The sequence below is a fragment of the Globicephala melas genome, chromosome 16 (assembly GCF_963455315.2).
Source record: "Globicephala melas chromosome 16, mGloMel1.2, whole genome shotgun sequence".
Taxonomy (NCBI): Eukaryota; Metazoa; Chordata; class Mammalia; order Artiodactyla; family Delphinidae; genus Globicephala; species Globicephala melas.
This window is the reverse complement of record NC_083329.1, coordinates 7,012,226-7,027,984: the sequence shown is the minus strand read 5'-3', so window position 1 is coordinate 7,027,984 and position 15,759 is coordinate 7,012,226. Positions and strand designations below refer to the sequence as shown.

General features: G+C 52.2%; 1 protein-coding gene and 1 non-coding gene across 6 annotated transcripts in view; one reads left to right on the top strand and one right to left on the bottom strand.

The window, feature by feature from the left end:
* CTBP2 (C-terminal binding protein 2) overlaps positions 1-15,759 on the bottom strand; it is a 162,861-nt gene that overhangs the window by 64,139 nt on the left and 82,963 nt on the right. The gene's annotated exons all lie outside the window — the stretch shown is intronic.
* On the top strand, positions 355-461 carry LOC115839886 (U6 spliceosomal RNA). The gene has a single exon (XR_004034228.1). It is a non-coding gene; the product is annotated as a U6 spliceosomal RNA (small nuclear RNA).

The window sequence follows — 15,759 nt, the reverse complement described above, 5'->3', positions numbered from 1 at the left end:
TGGTGCCAAGCTTCTATTACCTACAGGACAGAGAATGCTAACAAAAAGCCATCTAAATGCTGTAAATCCTCAGCTACCCATGCTGACACGAGGTGTGTCTGTGATGTACCCAGCTCTGCAAACTCTGGGGCAAACTCCATTCTCCGCAGCTCAACCGTGCCCACTGGAGAACGGAAAGTCTGCTGTGATCTTCACTTACCCCAGATGCTTCAATAAATTCCAGGGCTGTGCTCAGTGCGCACAGAGTTAACTAGGGCACCTTGGGATCTCCACTCCAACTCATGCACACCCATAAATACGGGACATTAACAAGCTCTATCCAAGACGGGGCCCCACATTAAGAATGTAGCCTTCGTGTTCACTTCGGCAGCACATTTACTAAAATTGGAATGATACAGAGAAGATTAGCATGGCCCCTGTGCGAGGATGACACACAAATTCGTGAAGCGTTCTATATATATATATATTTTTTTGTTTGTTTGTTTGTTTGTTTTGCGGTATGCGAGCCTCTCACTGTTGTGGCCTCTCCCACTGCGGAGCACAGGCTCCGGACGCGCAGGCTCAGCGGCCATGGCTCACAGGCCCAGCCGCTCCGCGGCATGTGGGATCTTCCCGGACCGGGGCACGAACCCGCGTCCCCTGCATCGGCAGGCGGACTCTCAACCACTGCGCCACCAGGGAAGCCCGTGTTCCATATTTTTAAAAATAAAACTATTTATCTGGATCAAGTCAAATAATAAAGAGAAAAAAAAGAAAAAAAAAGGAATGCAGCCTTCAAGGCCACCCTCTGCATGGGAATGCACTGGATAAACAGGCCCTCTTGCTTTCTTGTTCTTAAAAGTCCTTGAACTGCAACTACTATTTAAGTTGAGCTATCCAAATCAGACGAAAAAGGAGGCAGGTAACATGAAAGGCAGTCGGCAAAGAGTTTCAGAGTTTCCCGCCATGTGAAAGGGCAGAGGGGAGCTTAGATACCAGCAAGCCTGCCCGGAATCCAAGGGGCAGAAAAGGCATGGGGTGTAACACAAGCGCGCACGCGGGCACAGACACACGTCCGCATAGGCTCGTGTGGCCCGTGGCGGTTTCTTGGAACCATGGCATTTCTGGAACATTCTGCCTCCCTCACAGATAGACAGCCCGAGACTCAACTCCTAGCTTGTATTTCTGCTCACCCCCTATAACTCCCAGGTCACCCCAGCTGCTCTATAGAGGCATTATTGGTGCAAAATTCCGGAAGCCCAGCAGCCGGCTGCAGGCACGCCAGCCAGGTAGAAAGCAGGCCTGCGTCGTGTTTAGCCACACCCCCAGTCCTGAAGCACATCTAACACGCCCTGCCCCTTCCCGGGGGAGCCCCCAGACCTGAAAGAGGAAGCAGCCCCATAAGGAAGCCAAGACACAGATGAGCCAAACAGAGAAAGGAAAGCTGGTCGGTAAACTCGCCAAAGTCCAGAGGGAAAGGGACCCAGCCCTCAGCAGGGCTCCTCGGAGAAGTGGGGCTGGGACCACGCGGGGGGGCCTCCCACTGTATCATTTTCACTGCCACGTGTTAGTTTAACAGCAGCTACACTCGCAGAGCGCCCGATGCGTGGCAGGTACGGCTCCAAGTTCTCACGCAACATGCACACCAACAGCCCGAAAACACGGTCTGCTGCACTGAATTCAACAACTAAGGCATCTACACCGTGGAGAACACGCCCCGCACAATTACTCATCTCGGTGACCACACCTGCTCTGGGCGAGGCTTCCAGCAAGTCCCCAACCTCCCAGGTGCTCACAGGAGACAAAGGTGCAACCCTCACCCCGGGCCACTTTCACAAGAGTGAGCCCAGAGGAAGCCCAAACCCTTTCAGACAAAGTCACAACCCAGGGCTGCAAGAAGTCAGGGACCATGGCTCAAAACTCCTTCTCTCCCGGCTCTACTCTCTATGTCAGTTTTGTGTAAAGGCCAAAATACCGACACCGCCTTCCTGCCTCCGGAACAGATCCAGCCTCCGGTCAGATGGTGGTCTGCTATCTTGGACGAGGGGTGTCAGCTACAGAAACCTCCATGGGCCTGGGTCCCCCAGCTTGATCTCTGCCAACCCCGCCACAGGGAATGGCTTGTCCAGGTCACACAGGTGAGGTGTACCTACTGGGGACCTGCCTCCCAGTCACATTGTGGCCCCTGAAGTTTGATGAGCTGTGATCACGGCACAGACCCTGATGCAAAGCCTGAAGACTCTGGAAGCCTCCCTCACAGGGACGTTTTGGGTCCTTCACTGCATTTTTGGTTGGTGAGTCTCCATTACACCCTTTGGTGGAAGCCACTGCTGCCCTCTGTGGATCCGCCAGGCTCTGTGGGATCCAGGGTGGGCTCAGCTCCCCGCAGCAGGTCGGGGACAGAAGAGAGAGGGGCTGAAACAGGAGGCGGAGTGTTCTTATTCTCAGAGGGGAACTCACCAAGGGTTAAATGGATTTTTAGAAACAAAACTTATGAAAATGGCCTCCATACAATTTGATGAGGTCGGCGAGTAGAGAGGCCTAATGACACTTGTAAGAAAAAACATCTGTCGGTGTCGAAAGGTCGGCAGGAAGTGAGTGGGATTGACGTGGCTCTGATTGGCCAGACCAACACTCCTAGAAAGAGAGGCACATGGCTTAACTTAGCCCAGAGGAACAAAAAGGCCCTTTCAATTGTCCTCTGACCAGCCCCGCCCCCCTCGAAACAAGAGGCCAACCCCCGAGCTCTGAAATCCATCCAGGACCCTGGCTGGCAATTAGCTCTTTGTTCACTCGCTCATCGGCCACCGAGGCCAAAATATTCCTGAAGAAGCAGGAATCTTCAGAGAACGACGCTCTTACAAAACCCCCAGTTCTACTTTTCGGTTAGAAAACAACGTGGGTCAGTTGAATGGCAAATGTTTCAATAAATCCATCATCGCAAAAACAAAAACAAGAGGTTTCTTTGGAAAAACAGGAAGTCTTGGTACATAACATGTCTTAAAATAGGGCCAAGCTCATTTGTTGACAAAACCCCAGCCTCCAAAGCGTCTTGGTTTGATCTGTCCAGATCCAACATACCCCCAATTCCTCCTCAGGACCCCGTCCTGTTCCCTCGGGTGACAGGCTGGCCTGGCCTTTGTTGCTCTGACACAGGGCACACAGGGCCGCCGGCCGGCCCGCTTCCTGTCCCCAGGCTCCGAGGAGGGTCTCGGGAGGAGCCGCTTGCAGGAACCAGGCCTGGTGCTCTTCATGAATTGAGGGCCCGTTTCAGGCTTCTCATCAGAATCACATAAAACGTGGAGGCTTTCTGGAATTAGCGTTCTGTTAATCCTTTATAGTCAGTTACAGAGCTGGGTTCCACAGAAGCCCTGACTGTTGGGCAGAAACTCCCGGGTTATTACCCAAACTTAACCCCTGGGCAGCGGGCAGAGAGGCAAAGCGGGTGCCTGGCTTCATCCACGTCTGAAAGATAGAGCCTCTTTCTTCTTCCAACCAGGCAGAAAAGGAGCCAGGAATTTACCGTTTCCATTCTTCCCAAAGACACCCACTTTAAAGAGTACAGGCACAAGAAAACTTTCAAAGAAACGTACTGAAAGCTTTGCGATTGACAGATACAGCTATCCCTATGCGTAAAATAAAACCCACATTTACACACATACTGCTGTGCCTGGAAGGCCTCTCCCATATGCCAGGCCTTTGCCACTACAGCCAACTCCATTCCTCTCCCACTAATTTCTGCCTTTTCTTTATTAACCACCAAGCACCAGGAGGACTGTACGAACACAGCACGGTGTGAGCACGTACCATAGTTACACCCTTGCTAAAACGCGAAAACACACAATGCATACAGAGAGATCACAGAATCGAGTCAGCCAGATTCTTAGAGACGTCACCACCACCGCCACCCTCCGTGTCCCAAGGTCTGCTGATCTTCTACAACCTTCAAAAATGTTTCTTTGCTGCTAGGGAAAGCAGAAGGTTTCAGCATGTTACAGTTATATAAAACTGTCCGGTACGCTGCATTAAGTAACTTTTCTACATAGTTGCTAACCCAAAGATGATTTTTTTTTAAAGTCCAGGCTTAAGCAGAAAATGCTAGTTGTTTTGGGATTCTGGAGGATTCTGTTGGTTTATGGAGAGGAAAATCGCTGCTGCTCCATGAAGATTAGGAGGCATGCAATCTCATATGAGAACTTAAAATTCAGTCTCGGGGCTTCCCTGGTGGCGCAGTGGTTAAGAATCTGCCTGCCAGTGCAGGGGACACGGGTTCAAGCCCTGGTCCAGGAAGATCCCACATGCCGCAGAGCAACTGAGCCCATGCGCCACAACTACTGAGCCTGTGCTCTAGAGCCCGCGAGCCACAACTACTGAGCCCATGTGCCACAACTACTGAAGGCCACACGCCTAAAGCCCGTGCTCTGCAACAAGAGAAGCCACCACTATGAGAAGCCCACGCACAGCAACGAAGACCCAGCGCAGCCAAAAAAAAAAAAAATCAGTCTCAGGTATGTGGCCAACCGTAGTGAAAAATGAGGGGAAACAGAGTACATAACTTCGAAAAAATAATGTGATTTACATAAAATTTAGTTTGGGCCCAAGACTTGCCACCATGGATCCATCCTGATTCACAGAATCCTGGACCCTAAGACAGTGCCAGCCAACCGTCCTGAGGGCACCGATGCTGGAGGGAACCCTGCGACGGAGGGGACCTCCTCTCTGATGTCCTGCCCTGCCAGCTGGGGAGAGGTTTCCAGGGGTCAGAGAATTTGCCAGCCTCTGGGCCCATCGGCAGCCTGAGAGCTGCAGAACCAGGAAAGGATGCATTTGGGAGCCTGTGTGGGGTCTGACTTTGCTGCACTCCTGGGCGAGACACGTAGGATGAAATGGGGTTCCGGATCCAAACAGGCTTGCCCAGGCCTCACAGGTGAACCACAAGGCTGTCACCCGCCTGAACACGCTCTACTGCCTGGGCTCCACCGACCCTTGGGTCCTTCCTCACCAGGGGCCAAAGGCGGGGAGGCCTCTTCCTCATAACTGAAGAGCTGCTGCACGGCGGCCGCCGCGAACCACTTACCCAAGTCACTCTTGCGGAGTGAACAGTGTGGAGAATCTGAACATATGTGACAGCACGCAGCTGATGCACACAAGCGTTCCACGCAGCCATTTATTTTAGGGCCTCGTGTGCTATTTTTACACTCCACCGAAACACTGCCAAAGGAATCCACAAAGGAACCCGAGTACGCTGGAGCCGCGCTGCCTACTCCGGCTGCTGGCTACTCCTTTTACGAAACGAACCAGCAACGCATGCTATCTGCTGCCTCTCGGAGACAAAGGTCATAAAATAAGTCATTGGAAATTATTTGAGTTCAAGTACTTTTTTTTTTTTTTTTTAAAGAAAAGGTCACAAGTGGCCTTTAAATGGAAATGCAATTTTCTTACTCAGCACCACTGGCTGTGATATTCCATATGTGTGTGTCACAGCCCACCTGCAATACTGGTTCTGAGCAAGTGACCAACTTGAAACTCCCCTGTGGAAAGAAGTGGCCATGTTTAGGGAAAAGGAAAAGTTCTGGAGCCGTGATCTCTGCCTGCAATTATGTGCAGGGCAGTCATGCAGAAGGACTGAATGCATCCTGTGTGGGCAGAACGGTGACCAAGAGGGTGAGGAAGCCAGAAGAGATTTCAGATGGATAAAGAAGTTTCTCACAGTTAAGGAAGGGCTGCCCCTGGATGTGAACCACGCTCCCCTCCCCCAACCCAGGGGGCAGAGTCTAGTCCTAGGACTGTGGCGCCCAGTCAGGAGACCCCCTTGAGCAATGCGGGCAGGGGTGCGCAAAGGTGAAAGGGGAGGACATTCTGCCTCACACGGGTAGATGTGTCTTCCCTGTTCTAGAACCTTCCGGCCTGCCCCAGAGATGTGCCCAAGGGCACCCCACGGCCAGCCCCCTACTGGATCCACGTTCCCCGAGGCCCTCGTAATTCTGAACTCTCATGGGATTCCTGTGGAAGCAAACAGCCCTGGTACGTGCCATTTTATTTTCACTCAAAACATCCTTCCTGGGACCATCCCAATAAACTGAGCATACTATTTTCAACTAAGGCCTTGGCATTGTCTAGGAATGTTTTCAGGACTAAGTAAATTGCTAAAGCAAACATCTTATTTTTGTCTCCTAGGACAGCCAAGCAGGGTAAAAATATTTCCTGCCGGGACTTCCAGTGGAACGGCCCCCTCTGGTGGAACCGTCTGACCAGACACTCCATTCAGGGAAAATGCTCTCACTCTGGACGCGGGGTGCAGCGCACCCACTCGTTCCTTGGGGGTGGTTCCTGCTTCCGGTGCCACCCCCAGCAGCCCGGGGAAGGATCCCTCTCCTGCTGGCTCCCAGACCCAAGGCACAGCCAGTGTTTGAAACCGAACACCAATTCTCTTTATGTCTATGGGAGAAGATACACCCCAGTCCTTGCCGGGGTGGCCTGGAACTCAGCCACCTGGTGACAGGGGTGTGGGAGAGGAGAAGACGGTCCACAAAAGCAGAGCAGTGAGGCCCGACACCCCCAGCCAGTAGCAGTGGTGAGCTGGCAGTGCAGGAGGAGCTGAGGCTGGCACACCTGGGCTCCACGCACACCGCAGCGGGTCCTGGGCCCGTCGTGGCCACTGCAGCTGTTAGAAGCGTCACCAGGAGCAGAGCTGGACCAGTCTCCACAAGTTCCTGGTGCTGTTCTCGGCGCTCTGCACGCATTAACTCCTTCTTCCCAACAGTCTCAGGAAATACGTTATGAACATTATCTAAAATGACAAAGTTGAGGCCCAGAGCAGAGAACAGCTTTGCTCAAGAGCCACAGCTAGTGGGAACGGTGGACCCGGGGCCCAGTCAGGCTCTAGCCACACACACAGGCCTCTGTAGCCCAACATGGGCAGAACCCAGACAGAACAATGAGCAGGTTATCCCATCATTCTCCTCCTTGGGAAGAGATCAGGAAAGCTGACCACGTGTCACTCCGAGCACATCTTTATTTCTGACGTGGAACTAGGGTGGAGGATTGCTCAAGTGGGTAGAAACATGGTGCCTAAGAAATTCATGTGACTTGCCAGTCAGTAAGCCACGTGCATGGGCGTCACACACGCGTCACACGGCCCATCACGCCCCAATGAGGAGCGAACGTTTGCGCGCAGCCTGGCTCTGGCCACACAAGGAACTAGTAAGAGGCAGTGAGCGCACCCAACACGGCAGCTCCCTGGGCAGCCCTCAAAAGGCATCCTTTCTCACGGAGGCGACGCTGTTAAGTTCCTCTCAACACACACAAAACTGGGGTAAAAATCTAGGCCCTTAGCTCCCCACCAGTAGTAAAAATTAATTGCCGCATAAAATTGCTGATTCCTACCAAATGAAGCTCTACGATTCATCAACTCCTGGATGGCACAAACTCAATAGTGGTTTAACTACATCACCTGAGTTATTGCTGCGTTTTGTATCAGTGACAGCTTTACTGGGAATGAAAGTTTTGCAAATTCATTCACGTAGGACAAACTTCCAAAGTAAACAAAGGCACTAAGCAGACACAGCCCCCCTGCAGCTGTGTCACACAGATTCTCGAAGCCAGAGGGTGTCTGGAAGGACAGTTTTCCCAGCACAGGCTTGGGGTGGGAACCCAGGGTGTGCGCCTGCACCAGGACCATGCCCCACCCACTCCCAGGGGTGCTGCCCTCTGGCACCCTGAACCCTCAGCACCCTGACGTTGAGAACCCAGCGTAATATTTCATTACCCAACTCCACCTAACTGTAGGAACCCAGGTATTTAGAATGCATGGACATAAACCATTGCCGATCGCTTTTTTATTTTCAGCAGGGGCAATAAAACTATAAATAGCTTATATGGTGCAGCAGACCATCAGATGCAAACCAATGCTGCGAAAACCAAATGGTAGCAACACCAGGCTCTTCCTTGTTCCAGGTTCAGTTACTTCCTGGGGGTCCAGGTATATCCACTACTTTGTGGGTTATTATTACTGCCTTTCTCGCCTAGTCCCACACTTGTTGGACCACAATGGGTTGGTCTTCTAATTTGAATCGGGCCAGACACAAACAGGTAAATTACTTTCCAGTTTCCACAATCAGTGGAACATGCAAGCACTTCTTCCAAACTCCTCAAAGTGAGGCCTTTGGAGGAAAAACAACTTTGGGGTCATGCTTGGGGGAAGAGGGTTCTCAAGGAGAACACTGTAAGAGTCACTGATCCTTCTTCAAAGAGCTTGAAAGCTCTCACTCTCAAGAGAGAAGCACCCCAAATTAAATTCAAAAATTTAAGTTACATTAAAAAAACACCAGTGTCGGGACTTCCCTGGTGGCGCAGTGGTTAAGAATCCGCCTGCCAATGCAGGGGGATACGGGTTTGAGCTCTGGTCCAGGAAGATCCCACATGCCGCGGAGCAACTAAGCCCACGAGCCACAACTACTGAGCCCAACACGCTGCAACGACTGAAGCCCGCGCGCCTAGAGCCCGTGCTCCGCAACAAGAGAAGCCACCGCAATGAAAAGCCCGCACACCGCAGCGAGAAGAGTAGCCCCCAGCTCACCGCAACTAGAGAAAGCCCACGCGCAGCAACAAAGGTCCAATGCAGCCAAAACTAACTAACTAACAAAAAAACCCACGAGTGTCACAACCCACTGAATAAGCAGGCTTTGTTTCATCTCTGTCTATATTCACAATGGAGGCTCTGAATCCATTTTTAGAATCTTATTCTTAAGGAGACCGTGAAACAAAAAAGCAGAGGCTGGGGGCTTCCCTGGTGGCGCAGTGGTTAAGAATCCACCTGCCAATGCAGGGGACACGGTTCAAGGCCTGGTCGGGAGGCTCCCACATGCCGCAGAGCATCTAAGCCCGTGCGCCACAACTACTGAGCCTGCGTTCTAGAGCCCGCGAGCCACAACTACTGAAGCCCGTGCGCCTAGAGCCCATGCTCCGCAACAAAGAGAAGCCACCGCAATGAGAAGCCCGCGCACCTCAGCAAAGAGCAGCCCCCGCTCGCCGCAACCAGAGAAAGCCCACGTGCAGCAACGAAGACCCAACACAGCAAAAAATAATAAAGTTTTTTTAAAAAAAAAAAAAAGCAGAGGCTGGTTTCCCCAAAAATCAGAGAAGTTATTAGTATCCAAGCTGTTGATTTTTCCCTTTTCTGGCGGCTCCAACCTGTCCCTTTGCCACTCTCAACCCCTCCTTGCCCATGTAGTGAGGAAGCTGGGATGCAGCCCGGGTTTGCGGTCAAGGTCACAGGAAGAAGAAAAGAATGAAAACTTTCTGGTTCAGTCACTTGGCTCAAAGCTGGTTTTGTTCTTTCTTGGCCAAGTTTTGCGTATTTAGGGTATTACTTTCACAAGCTTCCCTACCTCACTGGTTTTACCACTGAGCAGAGGATATTCTCTAGCGATTATCCTCCAGTCCAACACGCCCCAAAGGTAACCACAACTGTTTCATGTGCAACAGGAAATGCTCCGAGGACGTGAAGGTACCTCGGAGCGATGACGGAATGTTCGCCACCAGAAATACATTGAGCTGTCCCCGGTGTCATGGGCGGGGAGCCGCTCGCTACATAAACTGTGGATCAATCAGGAGGCGGCTTCACAGAACACCCAGGGATCTCACCGATTCAGCGGCTGGCAGGGGAAACCGGGTCTCACGTTAACACAAACAAAATGCACATGAAAAGCCACTCTCCCTGCCAAGAGCTCCAATCTGGAATGTTCTCTGACCCTAGTGTCTGATCCTTCTAGGAAGGCCAAGCCATCATCAGAACCCACATGGAAACCCTGCAGCTGTGGGACTCTGCTGAGCTCACAGCTCCGCAGGGCCTGCTGCCCCGAGGATGGTTCGCTGGGGGGGCAGTTCAGATTTTCACACTTCTCTGTGGGCATAACCACACTGTTTTCAAAGTTAAAAACAATCCAAGGGAGAGTCCACATTTTTATTCAACTCATACCTGGCTGTCAAGTAACTTCAGCAAAAATACAAGAAGGAACCACTGCCACGAGGCTACAGGTCTCACCGCGGTTTTCCGGAAGCCCCCAGGGGGAGATTAAGGCCAGAGGAGCTGAACAACGGAGGTGGCTTGGATCCGGTTAAAGGATGCCACATCCATGCCCCTGGGCAACCAGCTGCCGGGGTTTTAATTATGTGGGTCCTGGGCTGTGAACTAAGTGGGGGCCCAGAGGAAACGGGGAGCAAAGGTAGACGAGGCTCGCACGGCAGTAGCACCTGCTGGCTCCGTGGGCAGCCCCAGTGGAGGTGAAATCCCCTGAGGCTTAGGACTCAAAGTAACATTCATTCAGCCTCCATTTGAAGAAGGGGAGGTCCTTTTCCTCCTCTATATTTGGTCCTGCCGGGCTTGCTGAGTAAGGCTGTCAGAAAAGCCTCATCAGCCACCTGACTCCGAGCTCCCTCTAACATCCAGGCTGACAGAGGCACGTCAGAGCCCCGAGCCTGCACTGCAGCCTGCATTAACACGCAGCGGCCAGGCACAGCTGGCCGCCCCTCTACCAAGCGACGGGCCAAGACCCCACCCGAGCAGAGCACCACCAGGGCCAGCACGACAGTCTGCAGAACCTCACGTCAGAATGTTCTCTGCCCTGTCAGTTGCTACCAGGTGCACACATGGTGCTGGATGGTGTCGGGTAGACAGGATGAGGAAGCAGGGCACCCTGCCCTTGGGGTGCAGTTCAAGGGGGAGGGAGATACGGGAAAGGGCCCTAGAAAGTGTGGTGATGCTGCTACGCATGTGGGTGTGGGGGACTGGAGGGGCTGGGGAGGCGGTCTGGGGACAGGCAAGAAACGTGGGCGACCTCTGGGTGGCACCTCTTCTGTCCACGACTGGAGGTCTGAATGATGGAGGAGGGTGAGTCCTGAGCACAGGGAGGAGAGAAGCCTGACTCTCGCCACTTACTGGCGAGCTGTGTGACCCTGTCTCCTGAGCCAACCACTCCATGGTTCCTTACGCATCAAAGGAACAACCTCTCCGGGATTTCAACAACGTGACAAGGAAGGGTCTGATATACTGTAGTGGCCTGCAGTAACACCTCACTTAGGCCTCAGGGTGACCTGAGGGGATTCCAGAAGCTTCCAGAAGAGACCACTCTGTGCCTGTGAACAATGTCCATGGTCAGTAAGCAGTGACTGGCCTCTACCTCCCTGGACAGTCTTTCGGACTCCATGGAAAGTCAGTGGTGAACTGAACATCAGCAAGGCCATTAAACTCCTGGAAGTCCTCGTACCCAGGCGGTGGCGAGGTCAGACCCAGTCCACGCCGAGGTCTGAGGGACAGCATTTTGTACCCAAGTACACCAACTCCATGGGGCAGCTCATCACCTGCTGGCAAAGTTTTACCTTTAAAGCATTCTTCATTTAAAAAGTACACAAGAGGGCTTCCCTGGTGGCGCAGTGGTTGAGAGTCCGCCTGCCGATGCAGGGGACACGGGTTCGTGCCCCGGTCCGGGAAGATCCCACATGCCATGGAGCGGCTGGGCCCGTGAGCCATGGCCGCTGAGCCTGCGCGTCCAGAGCCTGTGCTCCACAACGGGAGAGGCCACAACAGTGAGAGGCCCGCATACCGCGAAAAAAAAAAAAAGGTACACAAGAAATGGTTCCCACACAACCCATAACCCAGTCTACTCCTGAGAAAACCATCAGACAAACCACAACAGAAGGACAACTCCACAAAATACACAACCACACGCCTCAAAACTGCCACGGTCATCAAGAATAAGCAAGGTCTGAGACACGGTCACAGCCAAGAGGGGCTGAAGGAGCCACGATGACTAAATGCCAGGTGGTCTCCTGGATGGGGCCCGCCCTGGGACAGAAGAAAGACGTCAGGTAATCTGGATAAAGGTCAGACCTCAGTGAGTAACATATCAATATTGGCTCATTAATTGCAACAAATGCACCATACTAACGTGAAGTGTTAGGAATAGGGAAATGGTGTGGGGTAAGTGGGAACTCTATGCCATCCCCCAACTTTTCTGTACATCTAAGAGCGTTCTAAAAAACAATGTTCGTTTAAAAAGGAAAAAAACTGCTTCCATATGTGTCTCAAATTTCTCACCATCTCAACACTTGCCCCGTGTTGTAGCCACCAAAATACGATGCATGTGTCCTAAAACACGGAGCAGACTTTGGGCAGGGGCACCGCTTGCCTTCCCTGTCCCGGGTCACCTTGGCCTCACCTCGGAAGCCACCAAGTGCAGGGTCAGCCCCCAGGAGCCAGCGAGCTACAGGCCCAATCAGCGTCCGACAGGTGTCTGGTCAGGCCTTACACCGCCCACTCGCTCAGGACCCACACATCAGCGACGCTGCTACCCTAGCAGGGGGACGCCTGCTACCCCTGACGACCAGGTGCGTCTCACCTCAGCAAAGCAGCAGAAAAGAAAGTGCGGGTAACAGCTGCCGTCATCCACAAGGTTGCCCCACCAACCCGACAGCAGGTGATCTGGGCCGCTTTATGGCAGAACCAGGGCCCCGCCCCAGTGACCTTCCTGGTGCGTGGAAGACATTTCTGTCTGTCTTGTCCACCAGTGTTCCCTGGGCCCCTGCTGGGCAGAGGGCAAGCACCACAGAATGACTATCCCCAAATTCAGGCATGTGAACTTTCACCTGCATTTACAAAAACCAAAACAACAAGAAAAACCTATGCACAGAGGGAGTAATAGAAACCAAAGGAAACAGTTAATTTGCTCATATAACCGTCCATCCTCCTTCTCTCAAAACAATAAGGTGCTTTAAGGGTGCGAAGAAAATGTTACGTACATTTTCAATAACTAAGGTTTAGTGATCAATGAAAATGAGAACTTTCCTCCTAAAAGATAGGCTATAAGCTTCAATGGCGCACGAAGCGCAGTACGAAGTAAGCGTCAGAGGGTCCCACGCTCATCTCTAGATGGTGCCGGGAATGCCCAGCGTCCTGGACCACGGAGGGCGGGCTCCCATGGCTCGAGGGCCCTGGCCCCATAGCTATACTGGCTCCTCAGATTGGCTGGAGGAGCTGTACTGGGTGCCCCCAGCCACCACCCTCCCCCCGCACGCACACACACAAAGAAGGGGACCTGAGCCATTGCTCTCGGGCCCCGAGGGCCCAGGCCCTGCAGGAGGAGGAAGTCTGGGCCTAGCCAGGTTTCGGGGAGGTGTTCACATCACCAAGTCCCTCGCCGCTTGGAGGCCAGGCTCCCTTGGCCCACAAGGGAGCCCCCGGGCCTGCACCTCTCTGTGACCCCAGTTCCCCCTCAGCAAACACACCAGGCCCGTCTCTTTCTGCACGAGGCTCGGGTTTCCTCTGGACTCCACTGCTTGACGCTGGACGAGGCATTTCATCTCTCTGCTCCCCAAGAATGAAATGGAGCGATGCCCATGAAGGGCCTGGGCAGAGCGGGTGCCCACCAGCCTCCCCGCAAACAGATGCAAGGGCGGTCCCTTCCACTCAACTGTCCCATGACCAAGGCTCCCTGGTCCCCTGCTCTGTCACCGAGGGGTGGCCTCCCCTGCGAGTTGGGGCCCTTCTGCTGGCAACACCAGCACCGCAGACCAACGACATCACAGTTTTGTAAGGTTTTAAATTCCAAAATCAGAATAAGCCTCATCTACAAAACATCAACAACAATGAGTTTCACTCAGCACGTACTTGCTCAAAGTTTCCGTGAAGGCAATTCTATTTTCCAGTATTAAATTCCTAAGCTACGACACGGTCACTGCTGTTTGTTTTGCTATTTAATGAGGAAATGGAGCCTTTTGCCGACTAAACCTCCTTTTAAACGGAGACTTTCACAGAGAATATTTTGGTTGCCTGCTCCCCTGATACCCACACACCCCCCTCCAGAAGTTGAACAGAAACCAAAGATGTGTAATTATTTCCTTTACTGCATTATTAAAAATAGACAAAAACAAAATAAAACACAAAACACCCTGAGGAACTGAGTGCTATAGAAAGATAAAAAGTTACCCTCTCTAAATGAACTATGGACATTTACCTAAGAATAATGTATCAATATTGGTCCATTAATTGTAACAAACATAGCACACCAATGTCAGGTATTAATGATCCGGAAAACTGGGTGCAGGGCATATGGGAAATCTTTGTATTATCTTCTCAATTTTTCTGTAAATCTAAAACTTTAAAAAATATCAAGGTCAAATAGACTTAAAAACATTGCAATCAAAGGAAAAACAAGTTACCCGCTCTTCCTGACACTGCATTCCTGTAAAGAGGAATCCTACACTGGCAGCGATCACCTGCTTCCACCCCTCCTGAGCACACTCACTCTGTGTGTTAAAGCAATGTTCCATCAGCATCCAGATGCTTCTGTGGGCTGGGCCAGGGCAGCACCCTCGTGTGTGTGTGTGTGTGTGTGTGTGTGTGTGTGTGTGTGTGTGTGTGTGTGTGTGTGTGTGTGTGTGTGTGTGTGTGTGTGTGTGTGTGTGTGTGTTGGGGGTTGGGGGTTGGCAGGGGGATAAGGCAGCAACAGGGCGACAGCAAGCAGGCTGCCAGAGCCCAGGTGAGGGGGAAGGGGTGTCCGCAAACCTGAGAGCTTGCAGGAGGCTGACAGACAGTCCCTGGCGTCGGACTAGAGGGGCCAACTAGGGATTCAGGGGGATGAAGGGGAAAACTAGGAAATAAATGCAGAACGCCACTGATGGAGGAAGTGGCAAAGCCCACTAACAAATGGGTCATTCGTGTAGTAAGCATATGAGCCAATGTGGAGCAGGAAATTAATCCAACATGCTGAAGACTTTCATTTCAATTCTTGGAACAAGGGACCCGCCCACCCCAAAACTGAAGTAAGACCAGAAAGATGGCAGTAAAAACTTAACAAGACGCAAATTAAAACAGAGCTAATGGAGATGACAGCCAGCCAAGGAGCCAGAGAAAGGACTGGTCGGCCAGGTTTTTAAGAGTCTTTCAGAGAAGCCAGGCTGACTAGAGCCATGAGGAAAATAACGGCAAAATAAAATCCTTAGCAGATCAGACAATAAATCTCTGAAACCTGAGTGAACAGTCCAATATTTTTCCAATAATGTTTCCTTTAACGATAAAACGATCAGCAAAAATCAACTTCCCAGATACCCAGAAATGGACACGGCACTGCCAAACGCTTCCCAAAACAGATCCCACACCTTTGCAAAGATGTCCACCCAATGCTGCGACTTCAGAATGAAAGCGGGAAATGGAATCTGGCAACATTTACTGGGGAGAATGAGCCAGAACAGTTGGCTGCGTACAGATGCAGAAGTTGGAGCACTCGGGGCAAGACAGGAGGTCGGGACAGGCGCCTCCTCTCCAAGCTCTGAGGGCGGCTGGACCGGGACCATTACGCACAACCGTGCTGGGGCCTGGGCACGGGCTTCACGGCCAGGTGCTGAACACGAGGACAGAGCCCATGTCCGGCAAGGAAAGGCACCTGGAGAAGAGTTCAAGAAGAAAAGTAACAGATGCCAGTTCCTGGGTCCGTCCCACACCAGCCTTCCACTCTTCATGGTACGTGGGCAGAGCAGGCCCCCCAATACCACCACCCACCACCCCCTGCCAGGTGGAGCTGCTCATGCCAAGTGACCACCTGGAAGTCTCCAAAGGGACACACAGAGCAGGCACAGAGTGACAGGTCTCTCCCACTGGCCTCGAAGGGCCTGAAAGCTCAAATCAATAAAAAGCCGGTCTCAGAGACTGGTATATTCCCCCTTGATAGATGCCTCATGACCACCTATTTTATAAGCAAGGCCCCCAAACATGAACAGAAACGT